The following is a 16,971-nucleotide window of genomic DNA, read 5'->3' as shown; positions in this document are numbered from 1 at the left end:
GTTGCTGCAAATGGCAAGACTTCATCCTTTCTTATGGCTGGGTAGTATTCCATCGTGTACATATACCACATCTTCTTTATCCATTCATCTATCAGTGGACACTCAGCTTGCCTCCATATTTTTGCTATCGTTAATGGTGCTACAATAAACATAAAGGTGCATATATCTTTTCAAATTAATGTTTTTCTTTTCACTGGGTAAGTACCCAGTAGTGAAATTACTTTATCATATAGTAATTCTTATTTTCAATTTTTTGAGGAAACTCCATACTATTTTCCACAGTGGGTAAACCATTTTGCATTTCTTTTTATTCCACATCCTCACCAACACTTTTTATTTCTTGCATTTTTTATTTTAGCCATGCTGACAGGCAAAAGAGCTAAATGAAATGGGGATAATCAATATGTCTGATAAGGAGTTCAAAGTAATCGTCATAAAGATACTCCCTGGACTTGAGAAAAGAGTGAAGGATCTCAGTGTGACCTTCAACAAAGGGATAGAATATATAAAAAAAGAAAAAATTGGAGATGAAGAAGTCAATAATTGTAATAAAAAATACACTAGCAGCTTAGAGGAGGCAGAAGAATGGACCAGTAACTGAAAGACAGGGAGATGAAAAGCAATAAAACTGAATAGAAGATGAAGATGACAACGACAAAGAAGAAGAAGAAGGGGAGGGAGAGGGGGAGGAAGAGAAGAGGAGGAGGAAAAGGAGGAGGAGAGGGAGGGGCAGGAGGAAGAGGAGAAGAGGAGGAAGAAGAAGAGTAAAAACTGAGAATTGCTCTTGATCTTTGAGTTCATTTACTCTGTCATCTCCAATCAGCTAAGTCCATTCAGTGAATTTTTTATTTCAGATACTATATTTTTCAGTCCTAGAATTTTCATTTTTTTCTGTTAGTTTTTATTTTCCTTTTGGAATTTTCTATTTTTCTCATTCATTGAGCTCATATTTTGTTTACTTCATGGAGAACCATTTTAATAGCTGTTTAAAAGTCCTTGTCTGCTATCTGTAATATCTAGTTTGTCTCAAGTTCTGACCCATTTGGTTTTCTTTTCTCTTCAGGATGTGTTTAGTTTTCATGGTTCTTTTTATGTTGGGAAATTTTTGGATTTATCCTGGAGTTTGTGAATTGTAAGATGTATAAATTCTTGATTTTGTTGTTTACTCTAACAAATGGTTTTCTTTTGCTTATGCAGCTCTGTTTCTTGCATGGCAACTCCAATCTCAGTTCAGATTATCTGTTTCATGTGTATGTGGTTGAGGAGTAAGTCAGAGAAACTGGAAGACAGAATTTGTGAATGTTCTTTTTGTCTCCCTCTCTCTTCTAATCTTCACCTCTCTTCATCATCTGTGAATTCCCCACTGAAGAGTGTGGATTTCCTGCTGATATCTTCACCACCATGCACTGGCCATGTACCCAGGCTAAAAGCAACAAATATAAGAAAGTTGCTTTGTACAGTTCCCCTCCTCCAAATATTTATTCCTCACCAGTGTCTGTCTGCTTCTGTTCTCTCTCCAGTGTCTTCATGTTATTGTTTTTGGCCTTATGTTTAGGTTTTATAGTTGTTTATTGCAGAGGATTTTTCCAGAAAGATCTTATTCCATCATCACCTAGATCATAAATCCCTCTTAGTTATCTTTTAAATTCAAGAATCTTGTCACTTGAAGTCAAACACTTCCTTCAGGGTCTTGTAGATACTTGCTTAATTAGTTCACATGATGAAAACGTCTGCTGATAAGGCTATGTTTGCACAGCCATTGTTCATCTTCAAAGCATTTAGCAAAATCTGGCCAATATTATCTTGAAAGAACTTCTAAATTTCATCTTTAAGCTCAAAAACCCATTGAAAACTCTTCCTCTGGTAAGCCACATAAATATCATGCTACAGACATATACACATAGCATGACATCTATGTGGTCTTGTTCCAGGTTTTCCCACATTTTATATTCTCAAGTGAATCAGTCTTTGTATGTCAAAGTTAGACATTTTGTAGCATCATCCCAAACTTTCTTTTATTTCATCTCCAAGAGTGTTTGACAATAGCACTTCTCTGTGAAGAAGGCAGTGTGTTGTGACAGTGTGAGGAAATTTTTTTAGCAAGATGTAAAAGCTGTCATAGAATTAATCATTAACAAGGGACCATCAGTACAAAAATCAGCATAGTTTTCCCAAGAGAGACCTTTTGTTTGTAGATATGAAAGCCAAACATTAATTATATTTTGGCCTTCACGTGGTGTGGGCAATGCTTTCTGTTCTTGAATTTTATAATTCCTTGCATATTTTACCAATGCCTGGCATTAATAGATGAAATCTGTGGCTTTGTCACTCTAAATAAAGAAGCTGTGTGGCCTTTCAATTTATTTCACAAAACCCCTTCAAGTTCATATAATGTGTCATCAATACTTGTCTCACTGTTTGAGAGTTTGGAAATTTTTCAATTTCTGGTACTGCATCTTGTCCTAACATTTTATGTACAACAATTGCACATGCTCACGTTATTAGGATCTTACCAACTGTGTGACTTCCTGTTTGGGGCAATAAGTTCTGCTATTGAATAATTCACTTCCTGGTCCTTTTCACTGAGTAGGCCCATTTTTAGCAAGACATTCCCTGTTTATTTTGAGATTATAATAGCTGTTTAAAGTAATCAGCACCTTTGGTTTTCAAATGGCTGTCACTTATATTTAAGTGGGTGTTTTTTACAATTTTTCAGGAGCCATTGCTACATTTGTAAGTTGTTTGACAAAGCAGGGCTTGGCAAACTACAGTCCATGGACCAAATCCTAGCAGAAGCCTCAGAGTTGAGATTGGTCTTTAGGGAAATTTTTTGTTTTTGTTTTAGTAGGCTTCATACACAGTGCTGAGCCCAACATGGGGCTTGAACCTATGAACTGCGATCAAGACCTAAGCTGAGATCAAGAGTTGGATGCTTAACTGACTGATCCACCCAGGCACCGTTGGTCTTTACGTTTCTTTGTTTTACTTTTTTTTTTAATTTTAGTTAATTAACACACACTGTAATAATTGGTTTCAAAAGTAGAATTCAGTGATTCGTCACTTACATACAACACCCAATGCTCATCATAACACATGCTCTCCTTAGTACCCATCACCCATCTAGCCCATCTCCCACCCACCTCCCTTGTCAACCCATAGTTGTCTATCATTAAGAGTCTCTTGTAGTTTATGTCCCTCTCTTCTCTTCCCACATGTTCTGTTTTGTTTCTTAAATTCCAAATGTATGATTGAAATAATACAGTATTAGTCTTCCTCTGATTGATTTATTTCACTTAGCATAATACATTCTAGCTCCATCCACATCATTGCAAATGGCAAGATTTCATTCTTTTTGATGGCTGAGTAATATTCCAGTATGAATGTATATATGTATGTATGTATGTATGTACGTACATACATACACACACACATACCCCACACCTTCTTTATTCATTAATCAGTCAATAGACATTTGGGCTCTCTCTGTAGTTTGACTATTATTGATAATGCTGCTATAAACATTGGGGTGCATGTACTCCTTCAAATCTGTATTTTTGTATCCTTTGTGTAAATACCTAATAGTGCAATTGCTGGATCATAGGGTAATTTTTTTTTAGTTTCTTGAGGAATCTCTATACTGTTCTCCAGAGTGGCTGCACCAGTTTGCATTCCCACCAACAGTGAAAGAGGGTTCCCCTTTCTCTGCATCCTCACCAACACCTGTTGTTTCTTCTGTTGTCAGTTTTAGCCATTTTGATGGGTGTGAGGTGGTCTCTCACTGTGGTTTTGATTTATATTTTCCTGATGATGAGTGATGTTGAGCATCTTTTCATGTGTCTGTTAGCCATCTAGATGTCTTCTTTGGAAAAATGTCTATTCATGTCTTATGCCCATTTCTTCACTCGGTTCATTGTTTTTTGAGTATTGAGTTTGATAAGTTCTTTATAGATTTTTGATACAAACCCTTTATCAGATATGTCATTTGAAAATATCTTCTCCCATCTCATAGGCTGCCTTTTAGTTTTGTTGACTGCTTTCTTTGCTGAGCAGAAGCTTTTTATCTTGATGAAGTCCCAATAGTTCATGTTTGCTTTTGTTTCCTTTGCCTTCGGTGACATGCCTAGTAAGAAGTTGCTGCAGCTGAGATCAAAGAGGTTGCTGCCTCTGTTCTCCTCTAGGATTTTGATGGTTTCATGTCTCACATTTAGGCCTTTCATCCATTTTGCATTTATTTTTATGTATAGTGTAAGAAAGCGGTCTGGTTTCATTCTTCTTCATGTCACCATCCAGTTTTCCCAACACCGTTTGTTGAAAAACTTTGTTTTTTTTCCATTGGATATTCTTTCCTGCTTTGTTGAAGATTAGTTGACTGGCGTATGGGCCAGAAATTGTTTTTAAAGAGTTCTAAAGAAACAAACACAAATAAAAAAGAATATGTGACAAAGACCATATGTAGCCTGCAAAGCCTAAAATATTTACTATCTCTAGTTGAGATTAGTTTTGAACCAAGAAACAGTATGTTGTCTTCCTTTAATTTCCTCTCGTGACCAATGACACACTTTGTAAGCCAGCTGGCAGAGTTGGGAGTATTGCCTATGTCAGTGGAATTGTTTTTCTGTCTCAGAACAGATGAAAAGCATCACAGAAATGGGAGTAGAATGAGGCCTGCTAGAGTAGAGTGGTCAGGCTTCACCACGTTCTCATTAATGACTCAAACCCCATATAGATAAGCAGAGAGCCTTATATAAACTTTCTGTAGTGCTTCCTTCTGTACAGCCAGAATTTTAAAACTCTGTGAGACCCAAGTACCATGAAAGAAAAAAATCACTCTCCCTTGACATCTGACATCACAGAAGCTAGCTCTTGGTCAAAGGCCTTGCTTTCTTCAGAGATTGGGCCTCTCTGTCCAGTTATAGCTTTTCCCTGCCAACCTGCCTACTTTTGCAATTCCAGCTCCAGCCCAACTACAGCCATACCTCACCATTGCTACTTTGTGGGAAGGAGATTTCATTGTGTGATCTTTGTGGTTAAGTAGACAAAGCACTAGAGTGGATGGTTGAAGACCCAGGGAAAGAACAGAAGAATAGTTACAGAAAGAAAAATCTGCTTTATAAATGAGGACTTTCCAGGAAATGAAGGCCAGAAATAGGTATAGTTGAAGACTGTATAATTATGAAGATTATAAATGAGGAAAGGAACACTTGGGTGGCTCAGTCAGTTAAGGGTCTGACTTCAGCTCAGGTCATGATGTCGCGGTTCACAAGTTCGAGCCCCATGTCGGGCTCTGTGCGGACAGCTCAGAACCTGGAACCTTCTTTGGATTCTGTGTCTCCCTCTGTCTATTTCCCCCACCCTCTCTCTTAAAAATAAATGAATATTTAAAACATTAAAAAAAGAAATGAGAATATGGGGTTGGCACAAACTCCTGTGATGTTAGTAGACAGCTCTAAAAGCTTAGAAATTGCTAAAAGATTAATTTAAATAAACTTTTGGCTTCACATCCTACATAACTCCATTCAAGTAGGAGTCTTGAGAAATATCAAGGGTATACAATGAATAATTATGGGTAGAGAGGTAAGGAGCTGTCATATTCTTACCAAACAGGCAGAGTGGGAAGGCAGGAAAATATTGAGAAGGAGCACGGGAATATACTACCCTTCGGTAGCCAGCCTCTGTGATGACCCTTGACCCTTGCCTTTTTCTATTCATACCCTGTGCAGTCTCCTCCCACACTGACTCAGAGCTGGACTGTGTAACCAATTGATAAGAATAACAATGTGCAACCTCTGAGGATCGGCATAAAAGTCATTGAGGCTTTTTCTTGTTCTTGTTGGGTTACACTTTCTGGGGAAGTTAGCTGCCATGCCATATATATATATATCCTGAGCCAAAAAAAAAACCCAGCCATGCCACGAATACTATAAGAAAATAAACGTTTGTTATGGTTTTAAGCTACTAGGTTTTAGAGTAATTTATTGCATAGCTATTGATAACTAATATACTGACCTACAAGGACCAAGACCAGTGAGCAGGAACTCTTGTCAATGGCGTGAAGAGCTGATAAACCTAGAGGAGATGAGCAGGTTTCAAGGCTTGAGGATGTCGAGGGTACACTTTGGATTCAAAGTCAGGAACTCCAGTGGATATGTGAGTTCACAGGTCAGGGTACGGGAGACAGATGAATGCCAAGAGCTGGCTCAAAGGAGTACAGTATATAATGCTATATTGTCCTTTCCAGGTAGTGCAGCTAAGGTTAAGGTCAGCAGAGTAAGAAGGGAAGCAGGGATTCCGGACAGTAAGTCTGCTGATATAACAGATGCTCTCGGTGACCTATCCAGGTCCCCTTTACTAGACCAGTGCACCATTCCCCTAGCAGTTCTCAAGGGAACTGCTGTGATACCCCCTTACCCGGAAATGGCTGTGGTTACACTGTCCCCAAGGGTGACCTGCAGCCACTAAGTGATGTAGGGATACAAAAAAACCCATAGCCCCGATGTTTGTCATTTCTCTGGTGCCATCCTTGCTCCAGAGTTCCCCCATGGGATCAGGCAGGCCAAACCACCACATCTTTTTTACCTTTCTCCCCTGAACTATCTTCCCTTATTCCCTTACAGAGTTCACCAGAGATCACTCCCTCAATAAATCACTAGTGCCAGAATCCCTACCACAGACTCCGCTGCAAGGAAACCCAACCCAAGACAACAGGTTTAGGGAAAGCACGTATGCCTATAGCATCCATTCCGCTGCATTTTTCAGAAACCATGATTGCCTCAGATAGGGTGCAGGGGTGAGAACCCCAATAAGAACTAATTTATGCCATGGATATTGCATATGTAAATTCTCTTAACCCTAAGAAAAAAAAAACTTAAGGAGAATTAGGGAGATGTGGGGCAAATCATGGACCCATACCAATTATGAAGAAAAAAGGGGGATACATAGATGATTATCTCCTCATTTTCAAGATTAGTTTCTGAAGTACTACGACAAGCCATTTCTGACTCTGCGACACTAGTCTGACCCTATGCAATAATTTTTTGGTATTAGCATGTGTTGCAGTCCTAATCACAGCTTTTGGTTCTTTTTTAAAGTTTTTTTTTTAATTTCTTTTGAGAGAGAGAGAGAGAACAAACAGGGGAGGGGCAGAGAGAGAGAGAGAGAAGGAGAGAATCCCAAGCAGGCTCCACAATGTCAGCACAGAGCCCAATGCAGGACTGGATCTAATGAACCCATAAGATCATGACCTGAACTGAAATCAAGAGTCAGACACTCAACCAACTGAGCCACCCAGCACCTCCTAATCACAGTTTTTGAGAGCATTAGGGCACATGAAATAATAAATTACATAAATGGCACCTATATTTGATGCTTCCATCATAGAAGAAAATATGAACAGGGTTATATGATGTCATCTGACATGGGACCATCAAAGAGTTCCCAGAAAGCTTTAATGTAAAGATAAAAGTGAACCCAAGAAACTCACACACTGGGACTTGGGGAAGGTGTGTGTGTGTGTGTGTGTGTGTATAACAAATCTGAAATCATAAATTTTATATCCCCTGCCCACATCAATAGCCAAGGGAAAAGAATCAATTTAAAAATGATTTTTTACTTTCCTTATAAAGAACTTCTGCAGATATTCTAATTTTAACACTGATAGCTTCCTCTGAGTGATATGCCCTCATCAATTTATAACCTGTCTTATCATTTATTCAACTAGAGGAGAATTCTTATCAACTTCATGCTCAAAGTACAGCAAATGGAGACAATTGCCTAAAACCCCAAGACTGGTCCACCCACTCCCTCCCCTCTCCCCGCTACTCCCTGCTGGCAATGGGGGCTGTCACATAGATCCCAGGGGGAAAAGAAGAGGATCCTACCAGCTGTTAATCTGCACACACACCTTCATCAAAACAAAGCCAGCCAAGCTGGCATTTCTGGCAAGTAGCCATCTACCATCTACTCATTAATCAGAACTGACTTCACCTCTGTGGAAGTGCTTAAGAGTTACAGAATCAGGGGCACCTGGGTGGCTCAGTCGGTTGAGCGTCCGACTTCAGCTCAGGTCATGATCTCATAGTTCGTGGGTTCGAGCCCCATGTCAGGCTCTGTGCTGACAGCTCAGAGCCTGGAGCCTGCTTCAGATTCTGTGTCTCCCTCTCTCTCTGCCCCTACCCTGCTCATGTTCTGTCTCTTTGTGTCTTAAAAATAATAAAAACATTTAAAAAATTTTTTTAAAGAGTTACAGAATCAATCACAGTCGCCTGCCCCAGATCAAACACCTACCTAGGAAAAGCTCCAATCCTCACCAGGGTTACTACCAGCTTTTTATATTTATATTTTTGCACCTGGAAAAAAACTGAAGTCAGTAAACTTGGGTCTGTAATTGCCACCTACTCTCTGACCCGGGTACCTTCGCCTCTCTATGCCTCAGTTTCCCCAGCTGCAAAAAGGAGAGCTTGATTTTGATCATTGTGTCTGCAACAAGAAACAACATTTCTAAAAGATGACCTTCACACAAAACAAAAGATTATATGAACCAGAGATCACTGCAAACTATAAACTATTTATTTATAGAATAAATAAATGTGTTAAATTGTTTAAACCAAAAACGTGTTGACCATGGAAATCTTCGGGGTGGAATACTTACTAAAAATCCAGGCAGTCTTTTTTAGGTAGAAACTTGAACCTGAGGAGTCTTTCCATCTTCATAGGTCAGCAATCGTAATTGGTCTGGTCAAACACCAGTCCGGATATTGCTGTGAAGGTATTTTTTCAATAGAATTAACATTTAAACCAGTAGACTTTGAGCAGACTTATGATCCTCCCATAATGTGAGTGGGCCTCATCCAATCAGTTGAAGGCCTTAGGAGCAAAGTCTGAGGTTTTCAGAAGAAGGGATTTGCCCTCAAGAGTGCAACACAGAAACCCTGCTTGAGTTCCCAGCCTGCATGGCCTGCCATGTGTATTTTGGACTCAAAATTGCATTAACTCCTACCTGAACTCCCAGATTGCCAACTTCCTCTGTGGATTTCAAACTTCCCAGCTTCCACAATGGTGTTAGCCAATTCCTTAAAATAAATCTATCTCAGATAGATGGGAGGAAGGGAGGGAGGGAGGAGGAGACAGAGAGAGAGAAAAAGAGAGAGAGAAAGAAGAGATTCTTACTGGTTTTGTTTCTCCAGTCAACACTAATATAATATGCTGATATTTTGTTATGAGTGAACCAGATACCTATATAGAACAGTATAAATCTCCATTGTCTGATTTTTGTCATCTCATGTAATATGAACCCTTTCAAGAGTGTTTCACAAAAGACTTCTGGAGCAAATGAGGAACAAGATGGTAGTGTGGAAACAGCACTGTGTTTAGAGACAAGTCCCCATTACACCCCTTGATCACTCAGGGACTTTGTTGTGGCACCAAGGAGGATAGTGGTGCCCTGCCTGTCTGAGGCAGTGATTTGCTGAGGTGATTTTTTAGTGGCCCTTTCAAGTTCGGAAAGCTGTGGTTTTCGGAGTTAACAGCTAGTCTGCTTGAGAAATTAGATTTAGGTCATATCCTGATAAGCTTTTTAACTTTTTTTTTTTAATGTTTATTTATTTTTGAGAGAGAGACACACACACAGATGGTGTGCGGGGGAGGGGCAGAGAGAGCCAGAGACACAGAATCTGACGCGGGCTCCAGGCTCTGAGCTGTCAGCACAGAGCCTGACATGGGGCTCAAACTCACCAAGCGTGAGATCACGACCTGAGTCGAAGTCAGCCGCTTGAACCGACTGAGCCACCAAGGTACCCCTTGACAAGCTTTTTAATAACACCACACTGGCCAGGTTTGTTTGAAGGAGAGGTTGCCATCATTAACCCTAGTTTCTGGCAGTTTCTAGTTTAAATTGGTCCTCAGAGAAGCCTTTTCATGCTAATGAACAATTTATAAAAGCTACTTAATGATAATCTTGGCTTCCAATACTGTGTAGCTGCTTTGGAATCCCTAGAGAACTCTTATTCTGGCATAAATATTATATCTATACAGTCCCTCGAAAGAAGCAATGACCATAAATAAGATGAAATTCTTAATGCCTAACTGAGCACTTTTTTATTCTTTCATTAACCCACTTTTCTCCTCTATAAAATACTAATAAGAAGAATTCTACCCTTTAAAGTTATTATAAGTAGTGAATATAATAATGAATTTAAACTCCTTAGCACAATGCTTGGCACAGTGGAAGTGCTCAAGAATTATAGTGAACAGAACAAACAGTGGTTTATTAGATTATCATTACAGATTTCAACTGAATATAGTTGTGTTTGGAAGTACATCGTTTGCCCTAAATATGAAGGAAAGTGATGCAGTGATAGGTACCCATCTATGAATCCCAGCCAGAAACTCAAGTACAAAATGTAGCTTTATTTTTCCATCGTTTTATTTAATTCCTCTCTCTGGCTTACATTCTGGTAGGGCGATGGAAACTTAGTCCATTCAGAGTCTTCATTTCTCAGGGTCTGTCTTAAGTTCTAGGAGGCCTCAAAGGAGCCAAGGCACTGGGTGGTGTGGCCGAGATGGGGGCATCTTGTCCAATTCTCTGTCTCCATAGTGTCCACTGACAGATCTACAGGTGTGGTCTTGGGCATGGCTCTCACACGTCATGGCTGAGATACCCATTCCTGTCCTCACAGCCCCTTTATGTCCAGCCTTCCTCTATCTTACTTCCCAAGATGAACAGGGGGCAAAAGCATTTTTCTGCTGTTTCCTTGCCTCTCTGGAGCAAGCAACTCCCCCAAAGCTGTCTGTGTCTGCCTATCTATCCAGATATATCGTTCCCCTGCTTTTTTAATTTGTTTTGGCTGGGATATTGCAACCCCACCAGGGGCTCTGCTTGTTAAATGGTTTCCTCTGCTCCTGGATACCCTGGGGGTGTGGTGGGGAGTTCCTGCTTAGTTTTGCCAAATTTCCCTGGAAACACCTCCTTTATGAACTCAGGTTTTTGCACATCCAAGAGTCAGGAGATTCTGTAGCTTTTCTCTAAACACCGCTAAAGGTTTGCTTGAATTGGAGAAAGGGAAATACTTAGAGAAAACAAGTACAAGTTAAAAATCTCAAACATTTTTTTCCTGCCACATAAGCAAAGTGTCAATGTTCGTCTATTGTAATTTAACATTTATGAAGAAAAGGCCATTTCAGGTAATTATTTCAGTTAGACATATGATCTGAGGTAAGTTTTTTTTTTTTTTAATGCTTATTTATTTATTTTGAGAGAGAGCATGCACAAGCAGGGGAGGGGCAGAGAGAGAGGGAGAGAGAGAATCCCAAGCAGGCTCTGTGCTGTCAGTGCGGAGCCTGATGTGGGGCTCAAACTCATGAACCGTGAGATCATGACCTGAGCTGAAATCAAGAGTCAGATGCTTAACCAGCTGAGCCACCCAGGCACCCCTGAGGTAAGTTTTTAAAAGAATATAAACTTCTCCCTGGCACAGGAGATGCTGTAGAGAATTGTGCTAGATCTTAAAGCCACACCAGGTAGATCACAGGGCTAATTGTTGATTAACCACACCCCTCTTTTTTTTTTTTAATTTTTTTTTAACATTTATTTATTTTTGAGACAGAGAGAGACAGAGCATGAACAGGGGAGGGGCAGAGAGAGAGGGAGACACAGAATCTGAAACAGGCTCCAGGCTCTGAGCTGTCAGCACAGAGCCCGACGCGGGGCTCGAACTCACGGACCGTGAGATCATGACCTGAGCCAAAGTCGGACGCTTAACCGACCAAGCCACCCAGGCGCCCCCACACCCCTCTTTTTTTTGCATATTTATTTTAATTTTTTAATTTTTAATTGAAGTATAATTGATATATTACTTTCAGTGTACAACATAGTGCTTCAACAATTATATACATTATGAAATGCTCCCCTGTACAGATGTATACAAGTATTATTGACTATTCCCTATGCTGTCCCTTTCATCCCATGGGTTATTTATTTTATGACTGGATGTTTGTTCCTCTTAACCCCTCCAGCCATCTTGCCTATCCCCACACACCCCTCACATTCTGAGAACCACCAGTTCCCTGAGTCTGCTACTCTCTTTTTTTATTGTTGTTGTTGTGTGTTTCTTTGTACATGTGTTTGGTTTTTAAGATTCCACATATAAGTGAAATCATACGGTATTTGTCTTTCTCTGGTTTATTTCATTTAGCCTAATACCCCCTCTATTCACCTTGCCACAAACGGCAAGACATGATTCTTTTTATGGTTGAGTAACATTCCATTGTGTATATATCCCATCTCTTCATCTATCGATGGACACTTGGGTTCCTTCCATATCTACGTTATTGTAAACAATTCTGCAATAAACATAGGGGTGCATATATTTTCAAACTAGTATTTTCTTTTTTTCAGGTAACTACCCAGAAGTGTAATTACTGGATCATATGGTACTTCTATCTTTAGTTTTTAGGGGGAACTTCCATACTATTTTCCATAGTGGCTGCACCAATTTACATTCCCACCAACAATGCACAAAGGTTCCCTTTTCACCACATCCTCACCAACCTTTGTTATCTCTTGTCTTTTTGATAGTAGCTATTCTGACAATGTGAGATGATATTTCATTGTGGTTTTGATTTGTATTTCCCTAATGATTAGTGATGTTGAGCATCTTTTCATGTGTTGTTAGCCATCTGTATGTCTTCTTTGGGAAAATGTCTGTTCTGTTCCTCTGCCCATTTTTAAATCAAATTTTTTTTTTGGTATTAAGTTGCATGAGTTCTTTCTATATTTTGGATATTAACTCCTTATCAAGATATCAATTGTAAATATCTTCTCCCATTCGGAGGGTTGCCTTTTTGTTTGGTTGGTCCTTCACTTTACAAAAGCTTTTTAGTTTGATGTAGTCCCAATTGTTCATTTTTGTGTTTGTTTCCCTTGCCTTAGGAGATAGATCCAGAGAAATATTGCTAAGGCCAATGTCCAGGAGACTACTGCCTATGTTTTCTTTCAGAGGTCTTATGCTTTCAGACCTTAAATTTAAGTCTTTAATCCATTTTGAGTTTATTTTTGTGTATGGTATAAGAGAGTAGTAGTCTAGTTTCATTTTTTTGCATGTAGCTGTTCATTTTTCCCAGCACCATTTATTGAAGAGGCTGTATTTTCCCCAATTGTATATTCTTGCCTCCTTTGTTGTAAATGAATTGACATATATGGATGGGTTTATTTCTGTCTGAACTCTCAATTCGGTTCTGTTCTGTTGATCTATGTCTGTTTTTGTGCCAGTACCATACTGTTTTCATGATCATGACTTTGTAGTATAGCTTGAAATCCAGGATTGTGATGCCTCCAGCTTTGTTCTTTCTCAAGGTTGCTTTGGCTATTCAAGGACTTTTGTGGTTCCATACAAATTTTAGGATTTTTTGTACTAGTTCTGTGTAAAACAGTATTGGTTTTTTGGTTAGCATTGCATTGAATCTATAGATTACTACGTAAAGTATGGACCTTTTAATATTGATTCTTCCAATACATGAGCATGGTATATTTTTCCATTTATTTGTGTCACCTTTGATTTCTTTCATCACTGTCTTATAATTTTCAGAGTATAGGTCTTTCATCTCTTTGGTTAAATTCATTCCTAGGGATTTCATTCTCTTCAAGGCAATTGTAAATGGAATTGTTTTCTTTATTTCCTTTCCTACTATTTCATTATTAGTGTATAGAATGCGACAGATTTCTGTATATTGGTTTTGTATCCTGCAACTTCAGTGAATTCATTTGTTAGTTCTAACAGATTTTTAGTAGAGTCTTTAAAGTTTTCTATATCTAATATGATATCATCTGCAAATAATGACAGTTTCACTTTTTCCTTACCAATTTGGATGCCCTCCCTTCCTTTCTTCCTTCCTTCCTCCCTCCCTGTCTCCCTCCCTCCCTTCCTCTTTCTTCCTTCCTTCCTTCATTCTTTTCCTTTCCTTTCCTTTCTTTTCTCTTTTCTTTCTTTTTCTCTTTCTTTCTTTCTTTCTTTCTTTCTTTCTTTCTTTCTTTCTTTCTTCTGTAGATTTCCAGTGTTATGTAGAATGAACATAATGAGAGTGAACATCCTTGTCTTGTCCCTGATCTTAGAGGGAAAGCTTTCAGTTTTCACCATGGATCATGTTAGCTGGGGGGTTGTCATATATGGACTTTATTATATTCCCTCTAAACTCACCTTGTTGACTGTTTATCATGTATGGATGTTGAGTTTTGCAAAATACTTTCTCCGCATCTATTGAAATGATCGTATGATTTTTATCCTTCATTTTTTAATGTGATATATCACATTGATTGACGTGCATATATTGAACCATTTTGCATAAATCCCACTTAATTGTGGTGAGTTATCTTTTTCATGTATTGTTGAATTCAGTTTGCTAATATTTTGTTGGGTATTTTTGTATCTATGTTCATCAGAGATATTGGTCTGTATTTTTACTTTTCTGTAGTGTCTTTGGTTTTTATATCAGAATAATGCTTTCCTTATAAAATATATTTGTAAGCATTCCTTTCTCTTTAATTGTTTGGAATCATTTAAAAAGGATAGATATTAATTCTTATTTATATGTTTGGTAGAATTCACTTGTGAAACTATCTGGTCCTGGACTTTTATTCTTTGGGATTTTTTTATTACAAACTCAATTTCATTACTAGTAATTGTTCCATTCATATTTTCCATTTCTTCCTGATTCATTAATGGAAGATTGTATGTTTCTAGGAGTTTATCCATATCTTCTAGGCTGTCCAATTTTTTGACATCTCATTTTTTGTAGTAATCCATGAAAATCCTTTATATGTTTTGTGGTGTCCGTGCTAACCTCTCCTCTTTCATTTCTGATTTTATCGATTTAAGTACTCTCTGGCTAAAGGTTTATCGTTTTTGTTTATCTTTTCAAAGAACCAGCTCTTAGTCTTATTGATCTTTTCTATTTTTTTCTTTAGTCTCTGTCATTTATTTCTGCTCTGATCTTTATAATTTCCTTCCTTCTGCTAACTTCGGGCTTTGTTCTTCTTTTTATAGTTCCTTTAGTTGCAAGGTTAGGTTGTTATTTGAGATTTCCTTGTTTCTTGTTTAGTCTTGTATCCCTGTACACTTTCCTCTTAAAACTGCTTTTGCTGCATCCCAACGATTTAGAAACTTTGTGTTTGTATTTTCATTTGTCTGTAGGTATTTTTTTATTTGCTCTTTGACTTTTTTGTTGACCCGTTAGTTCTTCAGCGCCTTGTTATTTAGCCTCCACATATTTGTGTTTCTAGTTTATTTCTTGTCATTAATTCCTGGTTTCATACTTTTGTCATCAGAAAAAGTGCTTGATATGATTTCAGTCTTCTTAAATTTATTGAGGCTTATTTTGTGGCCTAACATGTGATCTATCCTAGGAAGTGTTCTATGTGCACTTGAAAAGAGTATATTCTGCTGTTTTTGGATGGAATGTTATATATACATATACCTTTTATGTCCATCTGATCTAATGTACCATTCAAAGCCACTATCTCTTTGTTAATTTTCTCACTACATGATCTATCCATCAATGTAAGGTGGGTGTTAAAGTCTTCTACAATTATTGTATTTCTGTCAATTTCTCCCTTCATGTCTGTTAATATTTGCTTTATATATTTAGCTGCCTCTATGTTGGGTACATAGATATTTACAATTGTTATATCCTCTTGATGGACTGATCCCTTTATCATCATGTAATGATCATTTTTATCTCTTGTTACAGTCTTTGTGCTGAAGTCTACTTTCTCCAATATGAGTATCTCTACCCCTGCATTTTTTGGCTTCCTTGTACATGAAATATCTGTTTCTGTCTCTTCACTTTCAGTCTATATGTGTCTTTAAGTCTTAAGTGAGTCTCTGGTAGATAGCAAATAGATAGGTCTTGTTTTTTCATCCATTCAGTCACCCGAAGTCTTTTGATCAGAGCTTTTAGTGTACTTACATTTAAAGTAATTATTGATAGGTATGTACTTATTGCCGTTTTGTTAATTGTTTTCTGGTTGTATTTGTAGTTCTTCTGTATTCCTATCTTTTCTTGCTCTCTCCCCTTGTGATTTAATGACTTTCTTTAGTGTTATGCTTGGATTGCTTTCTCCTTATTTTTTGTTTATCTATTATATGTTTTTGGTTTGTGTTGACTACAGGACTAATACAGCATCACTACGCATATTAAGCTGATGGTTGCTTAAGTTTGAACACATTTTAAAAGCACTATTTCTTTCCTTCATCCTCTATGTTTTATGTATCTGATTTTGTATTTACATCTTTTTATTTTGTGTATCCCCTGACTTTACTACATTTGTGGGTTTTTTTTAATTTTTTTTAACGTTTATTTATTTTTGAGACAGAGAGAGACAGAGCATGAACAGGGGAGGAGCAGAGAGAGAGGGAGACACAGAATCGGAACCAGGCTCCAGGCTCTGGGCCATCAGCCCAGAGCCCGACGTGGGGCTCGAACTCACCAACCGTGAGATCGTGACCTGAGCTGAAGTCGGATGCTTAACCGACTGAGCCACCCAGGCTCCCCCTCTACATTTGTTTTTTAACCTCCATACTGGCTTGATAAGAAATTAGTCTACTACCTTTATTATTGTTTGCTTTTCCTGGTAATATTTTTTTCTTTCATAATTTTCTTACTTCCAGCTGGAGCCCTTTCTTTCCACTTAAAGAAGTCCCTTTGACATTTCTTGTAAGGCTGATTTGGTGGTGATGAACTGCTTTTTTTTTTTTTATTCTTTTAATGTTTATTTATTTTTGAGAGAGAGAGAGTAGGGGAGGGGCAGAGAGAGAGGGAGGCACTGAATCTGAAGCAGGCTCCAGGCTCCAAGCTGTTAGCACAGAGCCTGATACAGGGCTCAAATTCACAAACCACAAGATCAAGACCTGAGTCAAAGTTGGACGCTTACCGACTGAGTCACCCAGGTGCCCCAGTGATGAACTTCTGTAATGTGTGTTT

The 16,971-nt window shown here is 38.4% G+C and overlaps 1 protein-coding gene and 1 long non-coding RNA gene across 2 annotated transcripts in view; one reads left to right on the top strand and one right to left on the bottom strand.

The window, feature by feature from the left end:
• The window catches only part of NAMPT (nicotinamide phosphoribosyltransferase), a 220,897-nt gene that overhangs the window by 131,425 nt on the left and 72,501 nt on the right, over positions 1–16,971 (top strand). The gene's annotated exons all lie outside the window — the stretch shown is intronic.
• LOC128314813 (uncharacterized) overlaps positions 2,977–16,971 on the bottom strand; it is a 34,138-nt gene continuing 20,143 nt past the window's right edge. The window contains exons 2-3 of the long non-coding RNA XR_008296899.1: positions 8,648–8,756; positions 2,977–4,404 (exon numbers count right to left, since the gene is read on the bottom strand). This is a non-coding gene — a long non-coding RNA (uncharacterized LOC128314813). The remainder of the gene's footprint in view (positions 4,405–8,647; positions 8,757–16,971) is intronic.

The sequence above is a fragment of the Acinonyx jubatus genome, chromosome A2, assembly GCF_027475565.1.
Source record: "Acinonyx jubatus isolate Ajub_Pintada_27869175 chromosome A2, VMU_Ajub_asm_v1.0, whole genome shotgun sequence".
NCBI classification, from domain to species: Eukaryota; Metazoa; Chordata; class Mammalia; order Carnivora; family Felidae; genus Acinonyx; species Acinonyx jubatus.
The sequence above is the reverse complement of the archived record's forward strand: the minus strand, read 5'-3'. Positions and strand labels throughout refer to the sequence as shown.